General features: G+C 38.3%; 2 long non-coding RNA genes across 3 annotated transcripts in view; one reads left to right on the forward strand and one right to left on the reverse strand.

Annotated features, from left to right (window-relative positions):
- Positions 1-1,376: 1,376 nt before the first annotated feature.
- Positions 1,377-12,124, reverse strand: part of LOC147653938 (uncharacterized) — a 51,420-nt gene continuing 40,672 nt past the window's right edge. The window contains exons 3-4 of the long non-coding RNA XR_015284093.1: positions 8,680-8,903; positions 1,377-6,653 (exon numbers count right to left, since the gene is read on the reverse strand). This is a non-coding gene — a long non-coding RNA (uncharacterized LOC147653938). The remainder of the gene's footprint in view (positions 6,654-8,679; positions 8,904-12,124) is intronic.
- LOC147653939 (uncharacterized) lies at positions 2,860-11,913 on the forward strand. 2 transcript variants are annotated; one of them, XR_015284092.1, is made up of 4 exons: positions 2,860-3,023; positions 3,185-3,302; positions 6,218-6,329; positions 10,272-11,913. It is a non-coding gene; the product is annotated as an uncharacterized LOC147653939 (long non-coding RNA). The 2 variants fall into 2 exon arrangements; XR_015284091.1 differs by lacking the exon at positions 3,185-3,302 and having other exon boundaries at positions 2,880-3,023.

Below are 12,124 nucleotides of genomic sequence, written 5' to 3' on the forward strand. Positions count from 1 at the left end.
TCAGCTATATAATAAGAAAACTTTTTGGAATTGATAAAATATGAAATATAAAAAACCTTGAGCTGAAAAAGCAGGTTATAAAAAATACCTTGGAAACCAAGCTTTTAGAACAGACTATTGTAAATAAATGTATTTTTCAGCATTTTATGACAATTAGAAAACAGATAGGTGAAGTCAAATTCTTCATCTGGAAAAACAGAGGAGCAGCTCTTTTTACCTCAGAGTGTACATGATGTCCTTGTTTCCTTATCAGCTGTGGGGAATGATCATCTTCAGTGTTCCTTTAAAAATTCACATCTAGTTGAGTGCATATCTAGCACTTTTGTTCCTGAAGTAAGAGCTCTGTGATCTGGAAACAAGCTGGTGATCTCATCCTTCTAATAATATACTTCAAATATTAAATTATGTATCATTTCCCTCTGATTATGAATTTGAAAGCATATGCTCCTATGTTGTATTTGTGCTTATTGTGTTACATTCCCCTGAGTACTTTGCAAGCAAGACATAAAGCCAACTATTAATTATTAGTATTGAAATTAGAATGAAACAATGAAACTAAATATTATGGAGAGTGTAATGAGTATCAAAAATCTGGTAGTGAGTATAGATCCAAGTTCTTATAGAGGTACATGTTCCTAAGCAGTCTGAGATTGTTTTCTGAAAAGCAACTTCTTTTTGGTGGCTGGCTGCCACTTCCAATGCATCTTGCAAATCAAGGGAGTATATAAATCAGAATGAGAGTGGTTATGTTGTTAAAGCATAAGCAGAACATATAATGTTTTTTCTATCCCAATATTTTGCTCTTCTAATCTCTCCTGCTCCCATCTCCGCTCATAAATGTGCAACTGGCAATGTCTAAAATCTGCTCAGGATCAAAGGCTTTCAATTGCTGCTTCCATAATGTTTGGGTTTTGCCTCAGTCTTTGCTTTCCTATGCTATACTAAAATAATTTCTTGCTCTGCATGGTGTAAGATAGGAAGAGCCTTTTCTTTCAGAATATAACTGGAAAGGGGTACATTTGAATTTTACAAGTACCTAAACTACAGTTATTTTAAAGCACACTGCTTTCAGAGGATAAAGTCATTAAATATTTGCAAAAAAAAAATAAAAATTTGCAAAAGCAGGCACCCAAGTATCACAAATTACTCTGGAAAATCCCAAATTCATCCAAAATTATCAAAGAAAATACTTTCTATTTTGAGTCTGGTAGCCAAGTCTCTATGTATTCCCTCAGTACCTTGCCTTCCAAAGCTTTTTGGGCTCTTTGCAGAACAGTCTGGAATTATTTGGTATTGTGGGGAAATATTTAACTAAATATTTTATTATTTGAAAATTAAAATAGAATTCCAAAATAAATACTTTCATAAGGAAAATGTAGCCAATGAGAGTTTACTTATTTTATTAATAAATTTACATTTAAAAAAAGGTAATTTGACATTCAAAAAGCAGTACTTTTAGCAGATATGTACCTGCCTTCTCAAAGGTTCAAGTTAGAACCTCTTGCTTGCAATGCAGTGACTTCTGGATTTTTTTGTAGCTCAGAACTCAGTGGAAAATGTGAGTTTATGCCAAAGGCAAGATACTGCTGAGCATGACATCTGCTTCTGAGGTCACACCTGCTAAACCTGTGAGGCTGAGAGAAACTGAAGGGGGTGGCTGTGTAGGGGTGTGTGAAAGAAAGGAGTTGAGCCCTAGGTTAGTGTAGGCACAATTTCCCACTCCCACAAAAGTGCTTTTGCCATGTCTATTAATTGCTGAAGCAACTGAAATCTAGCAGCTAAGAACCTGTTCTTGAGAATTCTGGGCTGTGGATTCACTGCAATGCAGGTAGAGATCAGTGTCTGACCAGGTGTGACAGCCTCAGCTGTCACAGGAAAGGAGAATTTTCTGTGTCCCTCGCTTCTGCCACAGAAAATTTTGTCCTGAGCAGGACAATTTTCAACCATTTTTTCCCCTTGTTTTCTCTATGCCTGAGCTGTCTCCCTGCAGGGAATGGCTGGAGAGGCCCTGTGGGAGCACTGGGGACACAGCCCTGGGTGGGGACATGTGCTGGGTGGCAGACACCATGTGGCCTCTGAAGAGGAAAGAGGAAGAACATCATTGAGTATGGGGGAGAAGGATCCCAGAGCTTTGCACTCTGAGGTGCCAAAGTGTTTGGGAACTTCAGGACCTGTTTGGAGTTGTTCCAGTGTGGCATCATGATCTGCTCAGGGAGAAAGAATCAATAGTGTAGGAATAACAATTTCTGTATGTTTGTGAGGGCACCAATGGAAGTGTGGTTATGTCTGACTTTCATATAGGTATTATTATTCATAATTTTTATTGACAAGGCAAGTAAGGAACCATGGCAACCAAGGGCAGCTTATTGGAAGCTATTTCTGCCTGTGCTGAGATTTCCCCACCTCTTCCTTTTATTTTATTTCTCGATATATATATAACCTTTTCCGGCAAAATTGATTCCTCTGAATCAATCCCTCCTCATACCAATAGTGCCTTGGTAACCTGATCAGCCAAGAGAAACTTTTCCTGCATTTTCTGCATCATAACATGTCTGTGCTTCTAGATCATCTTCTGTGAGATAACAAAAGATAAACCAAAAATGAATGGATGTTAATCTTCTGAAGATTTTGTACAGAAAAAGTGTTTTCATAGTGGCATAATATGGTTGTGTATGCTTGTGGGGTTATTTATGAGCAGCCTGGAGAGTTTTACTTTGATGTGTGAGAGTATTTTGGGCTGTGAAATTTTCTGAAGTGGACACAAGAGTGTTAATGAAATAACTTGCATTAGGGAGGAAACATGAAAGTGGAATGTGATCTAGTTTGCTTCTTAAATCTGTGTAAGTGATGAGAAGCAATGCCCATGCTACCTCGAGCCTGATAAGGAAATGGAGTGATAAGTGTCAGCTGGGCTCCTGAGCTCAGTGGGTTTCAGCAGAGAGGGGGGAGATGGGGCTGTGGATTAGGAGAGTCCAGCAAATAAAACCTTTCAGAGATCTTTGCTTGCAAACACAACAGCCCAGGTAAGGGGAAGGGGGAGGCAATAACATATTTCCTTGACTTTTGCCCTGATTAAAATGTTCTGCCAGAATGTAAGGTTTAGATTTAAAGTGGAGAAGAGGCATGTGTGCAGCTGTGCAGAGCTGCACAAGTGTCTGTGCCTGACAAATCCCTGTTCCTACAGACACACACCTTAACTGGGCACTGCCCAGTGCTTGGGCTGTGTGCTGGTGCTCTGCCCACGTGTGAGCTGCAGATCTGCTCCAGAGTGCTTGAGAGTGCCTCTGGGTGATGAGCACAAGGTAAATTGTATTTCTATTGATGTTTTCTTCCTATAAAGCTAAGGAACTGCTTATAAGGTACTATCTAGGCTGGATATGAAAAGTTTCAAACTTTCGCGTTATCAGTTAATAAACTCTTTGCTCAGTGAGAAAAGCTAAACTAAGGCTGAAATGGTATTTGAAGGACAAGACAGTACAGAAAGAATTTCCCATCAAGTGAAACAGCTTAATTTTGTCTACTTGGCCTCTCTGCTTTTGAAATGGGATATTTCTATTATTGTTCAGAGATTTGAATGCATAAATATTATCTGATGATTGGGAAAGGAAATTGCTTTCAGTATAGCAAGTGAATGGAAAAGGGTAGAGGACTACCAATGATACAGAGGCAAAGAGGCTTGGCTGTGAACATGGAGGAGGAAATACCCCTCCAAAAGAAACAGAACTACGTACAGACTCCTGTGCCTCTGGAACAGGGCACACTAAATGAGGCTTCTGGGACAAGCTTGTTCAGACAGAAAATTGTGCAATACTGTTGAAGACATCTTTCAGACCATATATGCTGCTGCATTTCAAAAGATATTAAAGGGTCCAAAGTCCATTGTGGAAGTTGTATAGGTGTGTTGCATGGATTCAGTGGAAAGGTCAGATAAAAGATCAATTCTTAGAAATTCTAAAAAATAAGAAATAAAAATTGTATGAGGCTGGGACTGCAAAGTGATGGAAAATGAGTTCAAAAACAAAGGGAGACTGGAGGCACAGATAAAAGCTGTGAGGAATGAACTGGGAGAAAAGAAAGCACACAAATCAAAGCTTATATTTGTGCAAATGTAATAATGCTACTTTTTCTATGAGGTTCTTAGAGGCCCAGTATGTGAACAAGTAACATTCTGTAATCAATAAAGTAAACCAAAAATTAAAAAATGCAATACTTCAGTCAGCTGTTTCACTGCTGGCCTCCTTATCCTATTTTTATTTGTATAAGTTAGACCACTAGGGCAAGGAATATGACTCCCTGTGCTGATCAGGTATTACAGCAGTAGGCAGCACTGTTTTTGCTGCTGGCCATGACGCTGTAGAGAGTGTGCTTAGCACACCCAGGCCATCCCATCCCTGTTTGCCCCAATGCCAGAGACCATTCCATGGTACACTCACTTGAATATAGGCACAGTGCCAATGGTGCAGACAGTTTAGAACACAGTATTTTTTTTTTTGTTGCTAATGCTCACTTCAGCTATTATATTAAGACAGTTTATTTAGCTTGCTGAAAATTACTTCCATAGGAGTGCTGGGAAAGGCAGAAAAGTTTACTGCTGTGTTGATGCAGTGAAGGTTAAGAAATATTGACTTAAAATACAAGAAAGGAGGGTTAGGTTAAATACAAAGAAAACATTTCTGAAGGTAAGCAGAGCAAGTAGATCATATTAGAAAAGGCTCAGGAGAGCTCTTCACCAGGGATTTTTTGAATACATTGGATATGTATCTGTCAAGGATAGCTAATCCTGCCCTCAGCCAGAGACAGATGACTTCCAGATGTCTATTCCACTCTGTGGACAGCAAGTCCATACCTGAATATTAAATAGGAAAGGCAAGGATGTGTCCCCAGCTATCCCCAGTGCACCAAGCAATGGGGGAGGATGAAGTGAAGGGGGCTGGAGGGTGACCAGGCTCACAGCTTCCCTTCTGCTGCTTATCTCACTGGCACTCAGTGTGTCCAAGGCTCAGCATGACAGGCTGCTCATCTGACCCAGGAGAGCTTCTTTTTGTTTGTGCATTCTATCATTATGTTGAAAAAAGCACACTTGGCTTTTGGAGGAGGTACGGATGAAGTGGAAGAGAAAAACATTATGTGATCATATAAATAAATACCATTTAATAATTTACAAGCTGGGTATATGAGGTATCATCTGAATGCTTGACTTAGCAGCCCTAAGAAGCAGCTCTAATAGCAGCACCATTGTTTTTCATCTTGTACTTTAAAATTATTTCCTAAACTTATCCATTATTTCACCTCACATGAGAAATCCTCTAAATTCTGTAAATTCCCTTGCCTTCTCCAGCTGTGATTATTCGTTTAATGATACAAAGTTGGTAATTTGCAATATAATCAAAGTGGATTTTCTGGACTCATCTTCATCACTGGAGACATGCACAGTTAGCCTTTGGGCTCCATGCCTGCGTGCTGAACATGGGAAGAGAAAGACCTGGAACTCAGTTTGTAACAGTAATTTAAAGTCACTCAGTGTTTACACATTACTGTGCTCCTGTCTTGCATCTGGTTGCTGCTTTTCTTCTCTTGTCCATCTTTTTAGCTCTGATTTACTAAGTTCTCATTATTTCAGCTCCCTCTGTCTCCTTGTTTTGTCTTTCTCTCTCTCATTATATCATTGCTACATTGTCTTATTATTTCTTATTCCCTATGTGATTTTTCCTTCTCCCTTTACCACCTATGCTCTTTAACCCTTTACATTTCCACTTTTTTCATGTAAGTAATATATGCTAAGCCTGTTTTCCTCCTCTTTGTCCATTCACAGGAAAAATGTGTTTTTGAGGCCTTTCCTAGGACTGCTGATATGATGTGCCAATACATAAAAAGGCTTGTGTATCAGTTGTATATCACTTTGCAAGAAACTGGGTTGTCTCCTCTGCATATGAAAATATCATTTTTCTAGACCAAATTTGATTCAGTACTAGAGAAAGTATTCTAGCTACAGTCTAGAATCTCCAAACTCATGTTCATCTGCAGAACAGACCTCTTCCATCAATGTGAGCTACAATTAGTCTAATCCAGGAATAGATTTACTGTGTAGGAAAGGATGAGTCAAAAGGGCAAAGTCCCCTGCAATGGCAGTGCTGATATCAGGTATCTTTATGATCATGGTGTTGTAGCTGTGCACTTTCCTCACAATTCTTTCATTAAAAACTTTCATTTGCCTCAGGTTTAGATGGATATTTTCCTTCAAAAGACTACAGACAAAGCATGGCACTTGTGATCACAGCGTGCACCAGGGCTCCAGTCTGGGAGGGGGATGAAAGGACCCCTAAAAGCAGGTAAGTGAGCAGTAGGATCAGACTCCATGTCAAAAGTCAGCTGATGCACATCAAAGCAGCTTGCTGGGCTGAGCCAGTGCCCAATTCACAAGTGTTGGAGAATGAGCATTAGTTGGTGGAAACACTTGAGCCCTGATTCTGTGTGGTGTTTCAAAAAGTGCCTCAGAGTTGAGTGCTTCCCTGTCTCATTAATGTTCTTGGTACTGGGAGGAATCTTTCATTTTTTCTTGTATTCTGTCATAGCATAAAAGCAACACCTGCAGAAAATCCTTGGGGGAAGCAGTCTGCTCTTATTTCTTGAAGATTTGTGCATTCAAACAGAAGCTGGAAAACAAGCATAAGAAATTTTAGTCTGTCATTTTAGATATTATGTCAAATGTTTACAGTCACATTTCTCAAATGCCTTTATATCATAAAGAACCGACTTGAACCAGACACTAAAAGACAGATTAGGCTCACCTGACAGCTATCATCTGGCCTCTAACTCTGCCTTTTGGCATCTAATGCTACATAGTGAAAGGATGTATGCTGCAATTATAAAATAGCTTTCACAAGCAACAAAGTTTTAAAGAATAATACACTTATTAATAAGTTAAACTTATTTCTCTCCCACATTTTTCATCTTATTGTGTCCTGGTCCCCTTCTCCTATGAAACTGTCCACCACACCTTAAGGTTTTTAAAATATGAGTGCTCATTATTGAACACCTAGACTGTGGGAAAAAAATATATCTTTCCTCTCTTTTGAAATGGTTAACAGAACTAAAAATAATTAGCTAGACTTCCTCCTTCAAAAGAATTTAGCAGTTTCTTGGAAAAGTCAATGTTGGTTATTTTTTTTGTTAATGTAGTTCAAGGAAATTATGTTGTAAAACTTTCTGATGGAATTCTGCTCTGGATTTCTTCAGCAACATCTTCTGCAGATTACCTGTGAAGATTGTCCCTTCCAAAGAAACAATGTAAAAATTAAGCTTTCTGATTCAGATGCAGCTTGTCCCTGATTGCAGTGACATAGATCAGCCTTTTTCATTGATTGTTTGTTTGACTCATTGGACTTGCCATGCTAGCATTGATTAGAGAGACTGAACTTGATTTTTTTCTTACATATCATTGCCAATATTATTTATGCAATTCAGTGAGCTCATTTAGATAAGACTGTAGAGGTGTAATATTAGCATACTCCAACATCAAGAGAGCAACCGTGACTATATTTCAGACTTGAGAGTGCTTTATTACTATCTGGGGAAAGAAGGAGCACAAGTAAATACTTGAGACCCAAACTGAAAGTTTTTCTGGTTGAAATTTCTCTCCTTCCAGCTGCTACTGCATATATGGAAATCCTTGTAACAGTGGGGGAACATGTGAAATGCCATAATTATACTGATAAAGAAAATAGGAACATAAGTGTTGAGAAAACTTGTTTGTTGTCAAACAAGTTCAGGTTCTCAAACTTGTTTGCATTATTTACAATTTGTGTTTCTCTTCCCTAAGTGAGGACTTTGTCTGTGTGCAGAGGTCTCCCACAAGTCTGTCCACATCTTGAATAGTGAACCTAGAGCTTGAGAGGTATTTTAATGTGGGGTCTTCTAAGTAGTGGAACAATGGAGAAAAGGCAAATAACTTAGAAACAGCCTCAGGTATCCTATAAACAGAGTAGTGTTCAGAATTTAAGTGATTTTTTTTGCTATTGTCCTGTATCAGACCTATTCAAAATAATTCATTCAGTCTCTTAAGTTATTACAAGCCTCAGAAAGCAGTTTAGAGGGACAAAATAATCCATGGCTTGAATCTGGATAGCACTGTTGAAGAGCAATTCACTGTCTGATTACAGCATTTGAAATGTGTTAGGAAAGTCACATTGTGCTTTTATCCAGAGAACCCAATGGTAATAGCAGCATTAATGGCCAATAAATTAATTATGCTCAGTAGTGAATTAATAATGTAATGAAGAATTAATTCCATTTTTTAGTGAAGATCATCTTAAATGTTTCATTCCTCCTCTCATTTTGTTTCACTATTCCCCACTGTGATCAAGACTTTTTTGCAGGCACCTGAATGACTAGACAGCTCCATACCCTGAGCACAGACTTTAAGATTTAGATAAGATCTTAATCTAAGAAAATGTTAGCTCTTCTTTTTTCAGCATATTCCACATCGCAAGGATCGTAAAAGAGATTTGTATTGTACAGTTTAATGATATCTGGTGGGAATACTTCACAGTCGACAACTTTTCCCTCAGGTTTTTCATCCATGTTTAGTCTACTTTTTTCCTGACATGTTGCTTATTTCATTGGGTGCAGAATATTGGTCTATTCTATCTGCAGAGCAAAGACAAACTGCTTGTGAATTACCTGAAAGGAAAGCAAATAGAGAAAAAAAAATCACCTATGTAAAAAAAAAAAAGAATTTAAAAACAAGGTGAGACCAAGGCATGAAATCTGAGAGGAAATACTCTCCTCCCAGGTTTGGCTGTTAACACCTATCCTTTGGTAGTTCAGGAATCTTTTTGTGTGAATCTCTGCATTTCAGTAATGTTCCCCTGCATCCTTTAGACTCCTTAGAATTCTTGTAAAGTCTGAAAAAACAAAAGAATCAACAACATTTAAGCATAATAAAGACCTTCTGAATTGCAGAAACAGATGTGTAATGTCTCACTTTTGAAGTTCAAGCCTACTAAATCAGGTTTAGTTAAACCCCAAGGCTCAGGTTACCCTAGCATTTGTAAACAGGAGACAACACAATTGTTGTCATCAGTAGAAAGCCTGACATAAATTACCAGGGTGGACAGCTAATTCTGAAAGTGGCTTCCATTTATGTGTGGTTAGATGGACTTCTTTTCAGAGACATCAGTGCTCTCACAATGACCATGCTGTTAAGAATGCCAGTCCCATCCATTACACCCTGCACTCAGTGGCAAGATGTCATACTGTTAGCATGTAATTAACTTATGGGACAAGTTTTATATGCTTTTTCTTCCCTCAAAGACCAAAAGAACCCTGAAGTATTCAAAATTTTTGAAATACATGACTGTCCATGACAGCTGCTGGAATTGTAAAAGTTAATAATCAACACTAAGCAATCAATCTGTCAGCTTTTGGTGAAGTAAATTACAGGAAACCAGAGGTCAGCAGCCATTATAACACATTTTTCCAGAGGAGCAAGATTCTAACATTGTGGATAAGCTGCTGGTTGTCACCCATAAACAAGGACAGCTGCTTTGTTCCTTCAGCAGCAGCAGTGCACCTCCTACATCATCTCAAACCCACAGAACAGCAGCAGGATTCTCTGTTGTTTATGGCAAATAGCATATGCCTCTGAAGGCAGAGTCCATCATCCCTTTCCAATTCCCTGGGGGAAAAAAGTAGAATTCTGCCTTACACTCTTTCCAGATTCTTGACATAGTCAGAGCACCTCATCCCACTGCAAATGTTTGAAAAATTCTATCCACCGAAGGAAAACAGACAATCTATGAAAAAAATTGTGTGAGCCTGCACTAAACCTTAATAGTCTGTCCTTATCTAATAGTTTTAAAAAGCTTTATCCTGTCTCTCATTTTGATTTTATTTTTGATTTACTAGATGAAAAATTTGGTCCTGCAGGCCAAGTGTTTTAGAGAAAATCATACTTTTTTTTTAGCAGATAGTTGTGAGAAAAAATAAGAATCGGATCACTTTTTGAACTTCTTTCTCTTGTCTAATTCAGCCTGTTAGATGTAAAAGTAATGTAACTTACAAATCTTCATATCTTTCTAAAAATCTTCTCAGCTGCATCTTTGTGACTCACGTCTCCTGCTGTCAGCAGCACTAATCTTCCTTGCCTGACACTCTGTGTATTTAGGAACTCAATCCCCTCACCTCTTGAAAGGTGAAAAATCCTGTGAAAACTATTTAACTGCTTAATAATTACCCAGTTCTTAAAAATTCTTTCTAAACCAGCATTCTAGGTGTTTGTGGTATTCACACTCCCCTCCTGCCAGGTGGGTGCAGGAAAGACACCCTTCCTTCAGGACAGCTGAAGCTCTCAGGATGTTTCCAATGGCACTTCACTGGATGGTCTCGAGGAGAAGCCTCTGCATTCATGAACTTCCAGCTTCCCTCTTGAACTAAACCAACTGTTACGTGATTGCACTCCATCTGCACAAAGAATGGGGCCAAAGTCCCTACCAAAATGTATTTTCCTTCTGATTCACTGCCACTCATTCTGTAGGCAAGGTAAAGGATTCGGGCTGGTGTCACCAGCTTAACAGAAGCCAATTCAGATATAAGGAGTTACTCCAGGTACCTATGTAGCCCTGTTCTTCCAACAGCAGCAAGGGATTGTATTTGCAGGGGATCATCTACAGGGTTAATTTTGCACAGAATCAATTTAGACAGTTCAGCTAAAGCATTTTCCACCTGTCAGCTGAACCAGCCTTGCTATTTCTGCCCTCAAACTTCCCCCAGCTGGTGTCAAAGCTCAATATCTCTCTGCATGCAGAACTCAGCCTTTCTTATTTCACTGACATTAGGATGCACCTTCCACATGTGTGTCTCTGTGCCTTAGTTAACAGATGAAAAGAAAGAAAGAAATATCCATTTGGAAAACAATATAACAGTGATTTAATGTAACCTGTGTCCTTTGCCCAAGGACCCTCTCATTATCCATGTCTCTTTAGCTTTGGTGTTTGAGACAGAGCACTGTGTTTAATTATTTACTGGTTGCTATAGTGTTGTTAAATGAACCTTTGAGACTGTCATGTGGTGGGTAGAGCCCCTCACAAATATTACAGCAGATCTGCAGCAATTTAGGTTTCCATAGATTTATAAACGCCATATTCCCATTTTCAGAAAAGAAGGAAGAAAAAATCAAACCCTGAAGTCTGCATTTAATGATTCAAGAAGCTCTCAGAAATTCATTTATTTCTCTTAGAACTGTGCCCAGTTGTTCTTTTTCTGCTTGTTGCCATTTCACATTATTTCAGTGTATAAAAATGAGTTTTCAGGCTTTCAGATGCTGAAGCTGTTAACTTACCAAATCTCTCCATATTCAGACAAGTTCAATCTGTATAAAGAACACAATGATGCATAAAACTGATACATTGCACTATGCAGCAGTCTAATTTACTTCATGAAATATATAACAAATGAGCAAATATATTCTGATGCCACAGCCATGAACATTGTAGGCTTACAACAATTCAGCATGACTGAAAAACCATTATTTGTAAAGTGTGAGTTGATGAGTTAGAAAAGTAAGACATTTTAGGCATCCAGATGAGTATTTTTATGGAATAATGTGAAAATTATTGAAGGAGAAAAGAGATGACCAAAACAAAAGAACAAGAACAAATAAGTAAACTGAAATATACTGTAGGGAAAATCCAAGACTGGTTTGCACCTAAGAAGGTTGTGGTATCTGTTAAGAAGCAACAAATGGATTTAATTTAGTGTTTCATTTTCCTTCATAAAACTTTCCACATTATCTTTGTGTAGCTTATACAAAAGTACTTCATTAAAACATTTGCTTACAAGACTTTTTCAAAGTATTGCCATGTGCCACATGAAGAACTTGTCTAGATAAAAATATCAAGAATCTGGACTCACTTTCCACCCCTTTCTGAGAATATTGCTATTCTTGTGGGAAGGGAAATAGAGACAAAAATCAAAAATATAAAAGATCCATAGATGTGGGACTAGAAATATGATTCTCATTCAAAACTATTGCCTGGCAGTCAGTTGTTGAGTCAACAAGGAGAGGTAGCTGTTTACTGAAAACAGTAAAGAGATTTTCCTAGGAGATGAACTTTCACTATTCCAT

Source organism: Cyanistes caeruleus, chromosome 3 (genome assembly GCF_971803275.1).
Source record: "Cyanistes caeruleus chromosome 3, bCyaCae1.hap1.1, whole genome shotgun sequence".
Taxonomy (NCBI): Eukaryota; Metazoa; Chordata; class Aves; order Passeriformes; family Paridae; genus Cyanistes; species Cyanistes caeruleus.